The following is a 15,018-nucleotide window of genomic DNA, read 5'->3' as shown; positions in this document are numbered from 1 at the left end:
ATAGAACAAACTAATTGCCTTAATCACCCGTGACAGTCAAGTAGCGGCCGTGAACCGGTATGTGAATCAGAAACAGATCGATACGAAACAGAAACTGGCCGATACGCCTGCGATTTTTCATCTCACCAGTATATCACGTGCAATGGTCTCGGCTGGCTAAAAACTAGTTACGAGCCCAAGAGGATTTCGGGAGGGGGATGGGTGCTTACGGAAATCGCACCCCGTGCATGGGAAAATAAGGGAGGTACCAGCTGCGCGCACTCCACTCCACTTGCAGAGACCAATAATGTTACGAGCCCAAAAGTCTTCTGTTTTTTATTTTATGCTTTGTTATCTTTTACTCCGTTGGTCCTAGCTCTTTTAAGTAGTTTTTGTAGGAACTCGGAGTCCAAGTCATACGGGTCTCCTATTTTGTGGTTGGTTTTTGTAGCTATTTGTCCTAATACTCTTTAAGGATCACCTAATTTGTAGCTATTTTTCTAGTTAGTTTACAACCTCTATATAAGATACAGGAATTGATGAATAAAGGAAATTAACGTTTATCTTCGAACACATGTGTTTATTGCTTCATTTTTTTTTTTAACCTCTTTCCACTAGGGTTCCCACAAACAATTAAAAAATAAATTCTTAATTCGTACCAGACAGTACAACCCCAGGCGGCCGGTTTAGTCAAGTTGGATGAGAAAGCAAATATGTGATTGTCCTCCATGAGATCGCATGTTCGAATTTACGGAGGCCAAAAACTCCAAACCTTGGGGCCACTAGAGAGTAACTTCAAGATCCCAGGTGCACGAAAACTGGAGAAACTTATTGTCAACACCACCATGTCCCGATGTCCGGTTTCTCTTCTGGTGAAACGGTAGAATGCACCACAGGAATTGGACTGTCCCTAGATTTTTTAGAACATGGAAAACCTTACAGTCAAGAAACTTACAGAAAGCACAGGTAATTCTTTTTTTTTTTTATCGGAAAAAGCATAGTTAATATTATATTATAGAATGTTTTTTCGACAAACAGGAGAATCGAACACAATAATCAATGGTAGGATCAATGAAGAATTGTCGTACATCCGAGCGTCGACTTTTCCATGGCGGTTTGGTGAGATTGAGAAAAATGGATCCATTAATAACCACGTGAAAAGGAAGTTCGATTCTTCTAAACTGCAAATGCGTTGGGACTTCACAGAGATCTCTAGTAATAAAATTACCATGACATTCAGTGTCGATTTCCCTGATTATAGTCATGGTATCCACAGCCTTTTGGAATATCTTCTCAAGAACTACAAAGAACTATTACTACCTTAAATTTTTCTGCTCCAACTTATTAAAGGGAAGAAAAAGATGTGAAGGCCCACAAATCTTACAACGTTCAAAAAATCCTGAAGTGTAATAGAATTATTGTTAGAAAGATTACACAAGATTGGTGAGTCTCATTGATTTATAATCAAAAGCTGAACTATTCACTACAAGAAATTACACAATTCCTAACTAATTTTCCCGACTAAATAATATTTAGTCGACAATAGTTACACAGTTGGAGACTAACTACTATTTAGTCAGCAAAATGTAAAAATATCACCGACTAATTATTTTTGGTCGCCGAAACAGTAGTCGGTAAATATGTGGCATAAAGGAAGAAATTTCACGACAGATTGGGGAAATTTTTGGCCGACTAAAATTTAGTCTGTAATTGATGAAAATAATGCTGACTAAACTAAATTTAGTCGGTAATATTTTTTTTTCCGACTAAAAGTAAAGTTAGTCTGTAAATACCATTTTTTGGATCTAATAAAATAGAAAAATGAAATTACATTTTCCGACCAAATATATTTTAGTTGGGTAATATTATTTAATCCGAATTAAAAAATCAAATACATTTCCCAATTAATAGATTTAGTCATGGAATATAAACTTTTCCCCTTTTTTAAAAATTTCGAAGAAAGGAAATATTTGTTCCAACTACATTGATCGCGATGCAACCTTTTTGATCACTACCGCTCATTTTTTTTCCCTTCTTAATCATAAGATTCTCGTAAAATTTTTGCTCGATCGGGCCAAGGAAGCCCCTTTAGTTGTTCAGAAATTCTTAAATATAAAGTATTTTGTTGTCCGATTAAGTGTCTATCCATGTACGGTTAACTTCATTCTTGGTATGAATGTTCAAATTCGTATTACATCAAAGATAGATGATTTCGATCGTGAAAAAATACCTCAGGCGGGGCTCGGTTAGTTCACTATAACACTTAAACGTCTCCAAACACATTAAATATATTTCGATAATGTGGTCGCCAATACCAAATGATCTCCAATTTTAGTGACAATGCTATAATAAGTAAGACGTGAAATCCTAACGGTTCAGATCGACCATTATAAAAAAATGATTCGGCAGTTAGCTTAACTATATATATGTTTGATGTATTTGATAGTTAACTAATTCTTATGTTGTACTTGTTATTGCAATAGCCACAAGATGCGAGACAATCTTGACGATCAAGATCGTTGATTTTCTTGCACTTGTTGAATTATTCATTCCAGTAAATTTGCGGCTCAATTAGGTTTAGAATATCCCTTTATCGAGACGTGAATTCATTAGAAAAATAGTATTTTTTATTTGATCTATTGTCTAATGGAAAACAATCAACTGTAATATTAGTAATAATGATGTAACTGATAATATTAGAGAAGATAAATGGTTCTGATCAAACAAAAAAAAATCTTAAGTGGGGCTCGGATGGTGTATTATAAGACTTTAATGTTTTTGGACGCTCGAGACGTGAATTCATTATAAAAATAGTATTTTTTGTTTGTTCAATTGTCTAATGGAAAACAATCAACTGTAATATTAGTAATAATGATCTAACTGATAATATTAGAGAAGAAATAGTTCTGATCACACAAAAAAAATCTCAAGTGGGACTCGGGTGGTGTGTTATAAGACTTTAATGTTTTTGGACGCGGTAAAAGTCATTCCAACTAAATATTTAGTCGGCCAAGACAAAAAATACCGACTAATTAATTTTTGGTTGGGAATGAACAATTTTTTGCGCCAATCTAAAATTTTCACGAAAAAAATTGGCAGGATTTAGGTAATTTCCGACTAACTATTTAGTCGGCAAGTCTTTTATAATACAAATCGGCACCATTGCACCTTATCATACCAATCCAGCTATACACTTCCAATCTCCCTCACATTGTCATTCAGTTCACCCCCTCCTAATCGACGCTTTGTCTCTCTCTCCAGCCATGGTCCTTAACCCATCTCTCCAGCCACGGTCTCCACCGCTCAGCACCGCCGCCGTTGCCACACCCCCAACGAAAACCCCTCTCTCCTCTGACTGTGGTCTCAGATCCTCCTGCTCCTGTCAATCAAACCCCCCGACGAAAACCCCTCTCCTCCGACTTTGCATCTCCAGCCGTGGTCGAGCCGCTGTGTCTCTCTCTCGCTTGCTCCTGCTAGGTACTCACTCTTTCTCTCTCTCTCTTCGCTACGATCTGGGTTTTCAGTGCTCCAAATGAACAAATCAATTTGGGTTTTTAGTGCTCCAAACGAAAAAAATCAATTTGGGTTTTCTGAGTTTTCCAATTTGGTGGCTGGGTTTTCAGTTCTAGTTTCTAATTAGAAGGTGGGAGTATGGTTGAAGTTCTGACAGTGGTTGTACAGAAATGTACGATAGTTTTTTTTTATTTGATATGGATGTGTGAAATTGATTTTGTGATATTGATTTCTTTTTAAAGGAGTTTTGGGATTTGAGTAGGCATTTGCTTAGGTTGTATTTTTGACTAATCAAAATAGAATTTTGGTGTTTTGACTAATGTTGGCCAAGACAGTTACCGCATGTGCCGAGCAAGAGCGAATTAGAGGACCATGCCTAGACCCACTAATCGTTAACCGTACCCCCCACAATATATACTCAGTGGGCCATTGGATTTCATGCATTATTTGACCTATTATTTGAGCCTGAACAAAAATGGTACAACATCAAAAACTTATAACATGAGGCTTAGATTAGTATTGGCCGTTCAAGTTGTAGTCCATGACTATGAGCCTTAACCTGAAATTTATGTTTTATAAAGCATGCTAAAAGCTTCTCACGTTATAGGAAATTTGGCCTGGAAACAATCATCAGTGTTTAGACTTTGGAGTATGGAGGCATGTTCACATTATAGGAGCCTTTCGTATATATGGATTTCAGGAGATGTCTAGACTGACCCATAAAAGCTTCTCACTTCTTCTTTTTTTTTCTTTTAGATCTTAGGTCATTGAATTGTTGTACAAGCTCTTTTTACTTATTTTCTGTTCTTTTCTCTGTGAGTGCTTGCCTTCTAGTGGAATGTGTCCAATAGATTCTACATCCTTGTTCTTTTCAAAAAATGTGCGCGGCTTCCTTATTCCTTTTCTATTCTGTAGAGTTAAGTCATGGTTCTGGTGTATGCAGGAAAGAACAGTCAAGAGATAGATGTGACTTCAAAATTTAATGTTCTGAGGGGTTTCCCTTGACAAATTCAAGGTGTGTTTTTATTATGCTTTTTTATTTTTATGTTTATAACCGATCCATGCACAAATCCTTGATCCAAACACAGCCATAGAAAATCAAATAACTCTGTACCCTGGATAACAAATATGCACTATATCTTGTTTCTTGAATATCAAAATACTTCTCTTAACTAAAATGGTTGAGTTACCGAAGTTTGTTCTTTCACCTCTCTGCATGTTTTACATGCCAATATTACTCATTTTCAAAAAAATTCTTTTTTTAGATCGTCATAATAGCGCATATAATAATTTTGTTTTAATCTTAACATTATTATCACTGGAGGTGCATGCTTCCAAACCACCATGTTTTATTACTCTATCATGAACATTGACTTGTATAACCTTTAAAATTATTTATAGGTCATAAGAAATGGATAAGGATTGGATGGCGATAAAAAATAGGTGGTCAGAGCAGTATAAACAAGGGGTGGAATCTTTCATAGAATTTGCGATGGCGAACTCAGGAGCACAAGATAAGATTCGGTGTCCATGTATTGATTGTCTAAATAGCAAAACACTTAGCAATAAAGTTGTTAGGATCCATTTGATACTAAAAGGAATTGACTCTTCTTATAAGACTTGGGTGTACCATTGGGAACCTGTTCCTGCACGTCAGCCTCAAACACAATATGACGACTATCACGAACACAATGAAGGTATTGGGAATGAAACAGGACGGGAGGTCCCTGAGGATGACAACCAATTGCATGATATGTTGGAACAGTCTATTGTTGGTGGCATCTTGGATGATGATGTCGATGGATTGCCTAATCTTGAGAGGGAAAATGTGCGGAATGGAAGGACTTCGATGAGCATTTTCGGTACTTACCATTGACTCCGAGACTACAAAGGCTATATTATTGTAAGAAAACAGCTCTTGATATGAGATGGCACAAAGACAAACGTGTAGATGATAAGGAATTGCGTCGTCTAGCTGATGGTCAGGAATGGAAGGACTTTGATGAGCATTTTCCCGATTTTGCTGTTGAACCGTGAAATGTGAGGCTCGGAATGGCTACTGATGGTTTCAATCCTTTTGGAAATATGAGTACATCATATAGTATGTGGCCTGTTATCATGGTGCCTTACAATCTCCCACCTTGGAAGTGCATGAAAGAGCCCTTTTGCTTCATGTCGTTGCTTATTCTTGGCCCATCGGCCATTGGAAGAGATATTGATGTTTACTTGCGCCTGTTAGTTGATGAGTTAAAGGTGTTGTGGAAGGATGGTGTGCGAACTTATGATGCCTCCACTGGACAATATTTTACAATGCGTGCATGTTTTTTATGGACCATCAATGACTTACCTACATATGCCATAATGTCTGGGTGGTCTACAAAGGGTTATTTAGCTTGTCTCATTTGCAACGAGGACAACTCATCAGTCAGATTAAGGAGTAAGATTGGATATTTGGGTGCTCGTTGCTTTCTACTCGAGCACCATATTTGGCGAAGGAGCAAGCTCTTTAATGGTAAATTTGAGGATAGGACTAGACCTTTGGAGTTGTCGGGCGAAGAAGTATTACAACAAATTAATTTAGGGACATACCCACTGTGGGCTCCCCGACCGGCGCGCGCCCGAGAGAATCGCCACCCGAATTTTCGAGATGGATGATCCGAGAAACTGATGATTCGCTTTGGAAAAGGCTTTTGGTCTAGCGAAAAACGTCGAGACTTTGGGTCCAGAAGCCACGTTATGAATGGGGAAGGTTTTGTTCAAAAGCACCTCTCTCGCCTAGTGAAACCGATCTCTACTAAACATTTTCAAATGGGAAAGTTTTCATGGACCTTTTGGAAAATAAAGCTCTTTAATAAACAAGTAAGAGGGGAAATGACATGAAAAGATATATCACATTGGCGTGCGCGTGGTGCCATATGTACAAGAATGATAAGAGCATGGTGTCATGGAATGAAAATATTTAAACAACAAGCTGTCCGGATCAGAATCATCATCACACGGCTTATCTCAAAACCATGCACGGTTTTGTGATATGCCATGCGGTCTACCTATTTTGTTGTCTGACTGTTATCAGTGCTCAAAATAGCGCCCGGTGTTCCAGATATCCCGTGCGTGACTCTGTTAGAGACATCAGGGAATATCCAGCCACTGACCAGTTTCAGAACAATACCGTTTTTCCTTAAGCCATGGGCGCAAAACAACTTTTAGTACGTTTGATCACTTAAAATGGTCAAGAAAACCTTGTTTATAAAACGGGCCATGGCTTGTAGATGTGATCTTGTTCTGAAAACATTGACATCTGGTTTCCTCAACAACAGAAACAGGCCTTATAGAAGATGGATTTAATTCGGACAGTTTGAACAAGAAAATAGTTGCTGATGAAAGACCGTGCGTCTGAATACACTACGCCGCGCGGCGTGGTACACTACGCCGCGCGGCGTGGTGCCCTCAGGTCAATGACTGTTTTGTTTTCCAAAAATGATTTTTAAGTCAAAACTTAACCAATGGAGCGTTAAGTCTGACAGTAGAAGAAGCTCCCTCAGGGTCAAGACGGAATTTAACCCAAGGAAACTTGGTTTTTACCTTTGATCTTGAGCTTGGATGAGGACGGATGATGGTGAATGAGCGTTGGTGAGGTTGGTTGAAAGAAAAGATGTGTGAATACGTGTAATAGATGGGTATATTAGGTAGTTGTGATCTTAAAGTGAGTAAAAGGATTTACTTTTAGTGATGAGGAAAAAAATGGGGGACTTTGAGAAAGGAGAAGCCCAGAGAATGTTTTTAGAGCAAATTTTCTCAAGGCTTAGAAGTGAGGAGTGGGTGTGAAAGCATGATGAGAGAGAAAGAGCGTTCAAGGCCCATTTCTCTTAAGTGAAAAGGTGTATTTATAGGCAAGAGCCAAGGATTTTGAATTCAAATGGTGGAGGTATTTTCTGGGGGGACCAGAAGTGCTTTTTCAGCTTAGCCAACTTGTAGCTGTGACTTAAGTGGGCGTGGCCGACAGCTAGCTGAACCAGTCAGAACTTTATCCAAAATGTCGTGTGGTTAACCTCATGACCGCGTGTGGCGTAATGAATTCTATTATGCCGTGCGGTGTAGAAGTGTTTCGTGTGGTATTATAGGTCCAGTCCAGGGCTTTTGGACTTTTGATTTGAATTTTGGGGTTTTGGGCTGAAGGGGTCCTTTTTCCAAGCTTTCGAAGGTATTGCTTCCTTTATTTCATCATCGGGACGTTCAAAGACCCTTCGAGGTCCGGATTGGGGTGTCTACACCCGCCATTTGGAAAACATCCAAACAAGAGCAGGAAAAGAAAAAGGGATGAGTATGAGAACAATTTGAATTGGGGGAAGAAAAGCATTTTGTTTGAGCTGCCTTATGCTCCTTTTCTCAATCTCCGACATAGTCTTGATCCTATGCACATAGGGAAGAATATATGTGACAATTTGGTGGGGACATCTTTGGGCATAGATGGAAAGAACAAGGATAAGGAAAAGGCGTGGAAGGATATGGAGGATCAGGAAATATGAAAGGAGTTGCACCTAAAGAGGCGTGCAAATGGGACATTTGAGAAGCCCCGAGCCATGTACACATTGTCCCCGAAAGAGAGAGAAGGCTTTTGCGATTTCTTAAAATCTATCAAGTACCCTGATAGCTATGTAGCAAACATCTCTAAATGCATGAACACTCAAAGTGGTAAACTATCGGTTAAAAGTCATGATTGTCGTGTCCTTTTGCAACGAATTCTCCCGATTGGAATGCGTGGCTATTTGAACAAGGAAATTGGGATTGCGTTGTTTGAGTTTGGTAACTTCTACCAACAGTTGTGCTCAAGAACAGTGAAGCTGAGCGATTTGGATAAACTTCAGGAGAACATTGTACTTGTACTTTGCAAGCTTGAAAAGATATTCCCTCCCGCTTTCTTTGACGTTATGGTACACTTAGCTATTCACTTGCCTCACGAGGTTAGGCTTGGAGGGCCGGTGCAATATCGATGGATGTACCCGATTAAGAGGTATGGCGAGACCATTCTACTAACTATGTCATTTATTTATAGTTGTATTTATGACACAGTAAAGTGGTATTTTTTTTATAGGTTACTTAGAGTTCTGAAATGATTTGTAACCAATAAAGCTCGTCCCGAAGGTTCAATTGTGGAGGCTTACATATCCAAAGAATGTACAACTTTTTGTTTTATGTATCTCAATGGAATTGAGACAGTGTTTAACCGCGTAGAAAGGAATGATGATGGTGGTGAGCACACAATGGGGTTAGCGGCATTCAATCAAAATGTTCGTCCCTTTGGTCGAATCTAAAGAGCATCTAATGTACCTGTCAACCAACGAGACATGGCTCATTGGTTTGTCATATACGATAGCCCTGAAGTCGATCCATATTGAGAGTACGTATTTACATAAATGTATTCTAAATTGAGTTGATGTTTTATCATTATTATTAATCGTACATGTTAACTAGGATACACAAGACTTTGCTGGAGGGTGACAATACCATTGATATTGCAAAAAGACAACACAAAGAGTTTCCCCCAATGGTTCAAAGGGCACGTAAGGCATAGAACATTGAATTAGTCATGTTTCAGATTAAGCAATGTTTTTTATCTAGTGTAGCGTAATACGAACTTTTTTTAATGCAGATGAATGAATTGCGGAATCAAGGATCTCCAGAAGCAACTGATGAGTTGTGGTCATTGGCCAATGGACCTGATGCATTAATGGACACATATTCAGGGTGCATTTCAAATGGCGTTCGATTCCATACTATTGAACATGACAATCGACATACAAGTCAGAATAGTGGGGTACTCGTGGAAGGGGAGCATGAACAACAGTCAATAGACTTTTACGGCTTTTTAACCAAAGTATGGGAGTTGAGCTATTTGTTCAATCATCGAGTTGTTTTGTTTTAGTGTGAATGGTACAATACTGGTAGTAGTAGAACTATGCGATGGCTCTCTTTATTCTTAAACCCATACTCGAGAAATGTTGTTGTATGTGCATGTATCAATATCATGGTGTTAGGTTTCTTTTCTTCCCTTGATGTACCATTGTCAAGTTTGTACCAATATCATGGGTCTTATTATTGTGTTTTGTTTTTTTCATGGATATTGGAGTATCTGGCATCTCGTTAATGACTATATATGAAGAAATTAGATTTTTGCCGTGGATTCTACCATAATCTAGTTTTCTCGCTGTTGAACTTTCCTATTATTTTGCGCTCTAGGGCTTGGATATGATATGTTTGATGCTATGTACACTTTTCGTGGTATGATTTTTTGTTATTTTGTACTATGCGAATTCGGATACCGTTTATTAAGTATTTTGGTGAACACCATTTATTTATGGAAGTTATGAATGAATTGTACTTGAATTTCCTTACTTGATTACAGTAAATTGGTGAATAGATGTTGCTTACTTTAATTTATTGTGAATCACCCAAAAAAAAAAAAAATCTAAGCAGATTTTAGAATTAGTTTTAAAATATGTAATATTATATTTCCCGACTAAATACTTAGTTGGTAAAAGCTGTAATGTGCCAATAATAAATGTTACATTTGCCAACTAAATAATTAGTTGGTAATTTATTAAATATTTTCCGACTAAATAATTAGTCGGTAATATATCAAACATTTTCGGTAATTAATTAAATATTTGCCGACTAAATAATTAGTCGAGAATTTGTTAAACATTTACCGACTGAATAATTTTGCCGACTAAATACTTTGTCGACAATAATTAAAATTAGCCACTAAATAATTAGTCGGGAAAAATCATTTTATGCCAACTAAATGGTTTTTAGTCGGTAATTACCTTTGCCAACCGCAATTCCCTGACTAAATTGCCGACCAAATTTTTTAGTCAGGAAATACTTTTGCCGACTAAATTCCTACCTTTTGCCGACTAAACTGTTAGTCGGGAATAGTGTAATTTCTTGTAGTGATTCTTATTGTCACCGATGATCTCTAGAACTAAGGCACCAGTGATTATTGCATATAGTAACAGATCTTTCGTCGAACAGGGGAATTCCAGATAATGAAGATAGGCTCGAAAAAGAATCATGAAAATTCAAGTGTTAACCCTTTTCATGAGGGATTTAATGAGATGAGCAAAATATGATTCATTTAGTAACCAAAAAACAAGTTCTGCAATTTTCCCAATAGGTACAAAATTGGTGGGTTTTTGTCAAAATTAACTTCTAATGAGACTCAGGACTCGTGACAGTGCATCAGCTTAAGGTGGAAACATCAATCCTCTATGATTTGGTAGAATGATCATCAAAGCAAAGCAATTCTAGCAGCCAGGTGAGCTATATTATGATAGTCAATTTACTCAATTAGCATTCCTTTTATAGAAATTAACAGAGATATGCTTATTGTTGAAAATTAATCACATCCTGGTTCAAAAAGATTTGCTTATAGCTGATATCACATCTTGAGAATTCAATGACGATGCAACTCAGTAGCTGATACTTGATTTAGAGAATGACCCGACACAGCCAATTCAGAACTATGCAGAAAAAATGGTAGCACTGACGGTACCAGAAGGGTGAGGGAGGAGCTACTAAGCATGAGAACAGCCGAAGCCATAGTCGGTCTTTCCATAACATTCTCCTGGACGCACAATAACCCAATATGAATACATTTTATCATTTCCCGCATGGAACCCAAATTAGCCCTTAGTGTGGGGTCTATGAGATTTGAAGTTATTGCTTCCCTCCAAGTTTTCCAAGCCTACAATATTTCAACATGTGACTTAAGGTTTCATGGAATACTACATTCTTTCATGAAGTGTAGTGTCATGCGTTTTTCCTTTTGTGGTAAACATTGTTTCAAGAAATTTTCATACTTAAGTAGCTTAAAAGGTCCTCTATGATCTCTCCAGTATGGAAAGAGTTGTTCTTCTAGCCACTCGGAATTTCAAGAAGTAAGACACCAAAGCTAAAGACATTTGATTTGATCGAGAATTGCCCATGCATCGCATACTCTGGAGCCACATATCCACTACAATGGTAAATGCGTTGGTATGAGTACATAAATCATAGATGATTTTACCATTTGTTGTGTCAAATTTGACTTGAAAAATGGTTCGTCATTTTTTAAGCTGAGAAATCACGGAAGATTGTTGTTTAAGGTTTCGTGCCGAATAAAAATACTACAGATCACGTGCATATTTGCACGCACACTTATAATGGATAAAGCTCATAAAGAGGATATTGTGTAGAGATAATGTTACGAGCCTAAAAGTACTCTGTTTATTATTTTATGCTTTGTTATCTTTTATTTTCTAAACAACGGATTTTTCGGTTAGTTGTCCTAGCTTTTAAGTACTTTTTTAGGAATTGGGAGTCCAAGTCTTACAGGTCTCTATTTTGTTTGTGGTTGGTCGTTTGTAGCTATTTGTCCTAGTCTTAAGGATCTCTAAATTTGTAGCTATTTTCCTATTTTTCCTAGTTTGTTCACGACCTCAATATTGGTTGGTCATTGTACCTATTTGTCCTAGTCTTAAGGATCTCCTAATTTCTAGCTATTTTCCTATTTTTCCAGGGTTAGTTTACAATCTCTATATAAGATATAGGCAACTGATGAATAAAGGAAATTATCGTTTATCTTTCAACACTTGTGTTTAATCAGAGGCCTAGGTTTCTCAGTCAACCTAAATTACTATCTTATTGCTTCGTTTTTTTCTCTCTTTTCGTTATGGTTCCCACAAACAATAGAAAAGTAAATCTTTAATTCGTACCAGACAATTCAATCCCAAGCGGTTTAGTCGAGTTCGATGAGAAAGCAAATAAATTATTGTCCTTCATGAAGTTGCATGTTCGAATTCCATGGACGCCAAAAATTTCAAACCTGAGGCCATTAGAGGGTTTACTCGGTCAGTAACTTCAAAGTCCCGGAATCAGTCGAGGTGCACGCAAGCTGACCCGGACAACGAGGTGCGCGCAAGCTGAACTATCAAGGAGTTGGGGCAAGGTGTTTGTGTTCTTATTCACTGTTGTTGTGAACACAGCATTGTATTTGACCCATTTGGCCAAGAAGGGTGACAAAGTGGTTGAAAACAACGACGATTTGTGGGCTAATGTGAAGGCCGGGCTCCTGATTCGTCCGTAGGAAATCCCTCTACGAAGAGAGAGAGCAGCTTCCGCATTGGAAATTAATCTGCAAATGGTTGTTGAACGTGCAGGGCGAGGGCTATGGGAAAGGAAATAGATCATTTCATAATCGATGCGGCCCAGTTCGATCCTTGTTGCTGTTCTGCGCTCCTTCTGATTGTCATTGCAAAGCGCTGCTGTTTGAAAAAGAAAAGGGGTTGCTATGAGGATGTGAATGGCACCGACACATGCATCGCATCTGGAGTTGTTTTTCTGGATTTTCTGAAGAGCCTGAAGATAACGAGGGCCCAGGAAAAGCATGAAGATCTGTTTTTCATTGATGCGGGTATGCTCGCAATTGATGTTGTCCTATCGATCATTGTGATTCATGTCAGCTGTTGCCAATGTAACGTACATGCGGCCAAACATGAGCGGAACCGTAACACGTTACCACGCCAGAAGGATATGTTGCTCAACGGAGTGTTTTTCATCATGTTCCTGTCGACAACAGCATCCATAGCAAACTCTCTCCACGAAAAGCGAAATCGTGGAATTGGTTCAAATTCCTGCTATCTTGATGGCTTTGCTGGTTGTTAATTACTACATCATCAGGATCGTGCACGCAAATAAGTTCACAATTTGTGTATGTCCGCAACATGACGGGTAGTCATTGGTGTGTATGTCATGATAAAATTAAATCCATACAATAAGCTAGCTCACTTTTTGAATTTTATGTACTACATAAATCTAACGATCTAGAGTGGTCCATTGAATCCAACGGCGTAGATCCTACAGTTGGCCATTTTTGAAAAGATGCAAATCAATTAATCTTTCTCTCATATTTATTCCATATCGGATTCCAAAACACACTCTCTCTCTTACTCATTCTTTAAAACCCAATTAGTAATTTGTTTTTTTTTTTTTGGGGTTTGAAAATTTTTTAGGCATTCGAAACTCTAAGAATTTTATATAGCATTCAAGATGTTTGTAAGAATGCCTAGATAGAATAAAGAAATATATATCTATCTTTTGTTTACTTTTCTTTCGGTCATTCACCTAACAGCTGGGTCTAACTTCGTCATGGTCAATAGTAATAATGGATAATTGATTTTAAATTGATCTTGATTATATTGCATCGTGCCTTTAAATACAAACAATTAAAATTTGCTAAAAAGTAAATTTCGAGCCATAGCAATTTATTGAATGCCGATGTTCGAGTTGTGCCTTTGGGCACAGGCATCCTCGAGCCGTGCCTTTGGGACAATCAGTTTCAATTTTCCTGATTATAGTCATGGCCGGTATCAACAGCGTTTTGGAATACCTTCTCAAGAATTACAAATAATTCCAAATGCATATATGTGTGGAGGCCTTTCTCTCCCTCTTGAAACCTTGTAGTGCATCAATTTAATTCATTGTGTCAAACAATTCAAAATGCATTTGCAAAACTCAAAATAATTCAGCATCTTCAATGGTATGTTAGTCATTCTTCTCAAACAAGCGTTTTTTTCCCCCTTTTGCTACAGTAGTATTTAGTCAAAATTTGACAGAGTAACTCGATCTATGGTGTCAAATCATTTTGAGTTTGATCCATCACCACCGTTTGATGATCACAAGAATCATGTCATAAACTGAGATGATCATAGATTTTATTTTATTTTTTATCACGAGATGATCATAGATGACATTACCATTTTTGTGTCAAATTTGACTTGAAAAATGATTTGTCATTTTTTAACCTGAGAAATCACGGAAGACTATTATTTAAGGTCCCATGCCGAGATAATGTTACGAGCCTAAAAGTCCTCTGTTTTTTATTTTATGCCTTGTTATCTTTTATTTTCAAAACATTGGATTAATCTGTTAGTGGTCCTAGCTTTTCAATATTTTCCGTAGGAACTTGGAGTCCAAATCTTACGGGTCTCCTATTTTGTGGTCGGGCGTTGTAGGTATGAGAAATGCTAGGGACAAAGAAAACTTACTCCGAAAGTACCCCGAAAACAACAGTAATCAGTGGTTGAGAATCACTTTGATGATTAGGCTATTAGTCCTAGTTATAAGGGTCTCCTAATTTGTAGCTATTTTCCTATTTTTCCTAGTTAGTTTACAAGTTCTATATAAGAGCTATTTGTCCTAGTCTTAAGGATCTCCTAATTTGCAGCTATTTCCTATTTTTCCTAGTTAGTTTACAATCTCTATATAAGATACAGCTGATGAATAAAGTAAATTATCGTTTATCTTCGAACCTAAATTACCTTATTGCTTCATTTTTTGTTTACCTCTTTTCACTAGGTTCCCATGAACAAATAGAAAAGCAACTCCTTAATTTGTACCAGACAATTCAACCCCAAATGGTTTAGTCAAGCTGGATGAGAAAGCAAATAAGTGATTGTCTTTCATGAGATCGCATGTTCGAATTCTATG

The sequence above is a fragment of the Rhododendron vialii genome, chromosome 6a, assembly GCF_030253575.1.
Source record: "Rhododendron vialii isolate Sample 1 chromosome 6a, ASM3025357v1".
NCBI classification, from domain to species: domain Eukaryota; kingdom Viridiplantae; phylum Streptophyta; class Magnoliopsida; order Ericales; family Ericaceae; genus Rhododendron; species Rhododendron vialii.
This window is presented reverse-complemented; position numbering follows the sequence as displayed.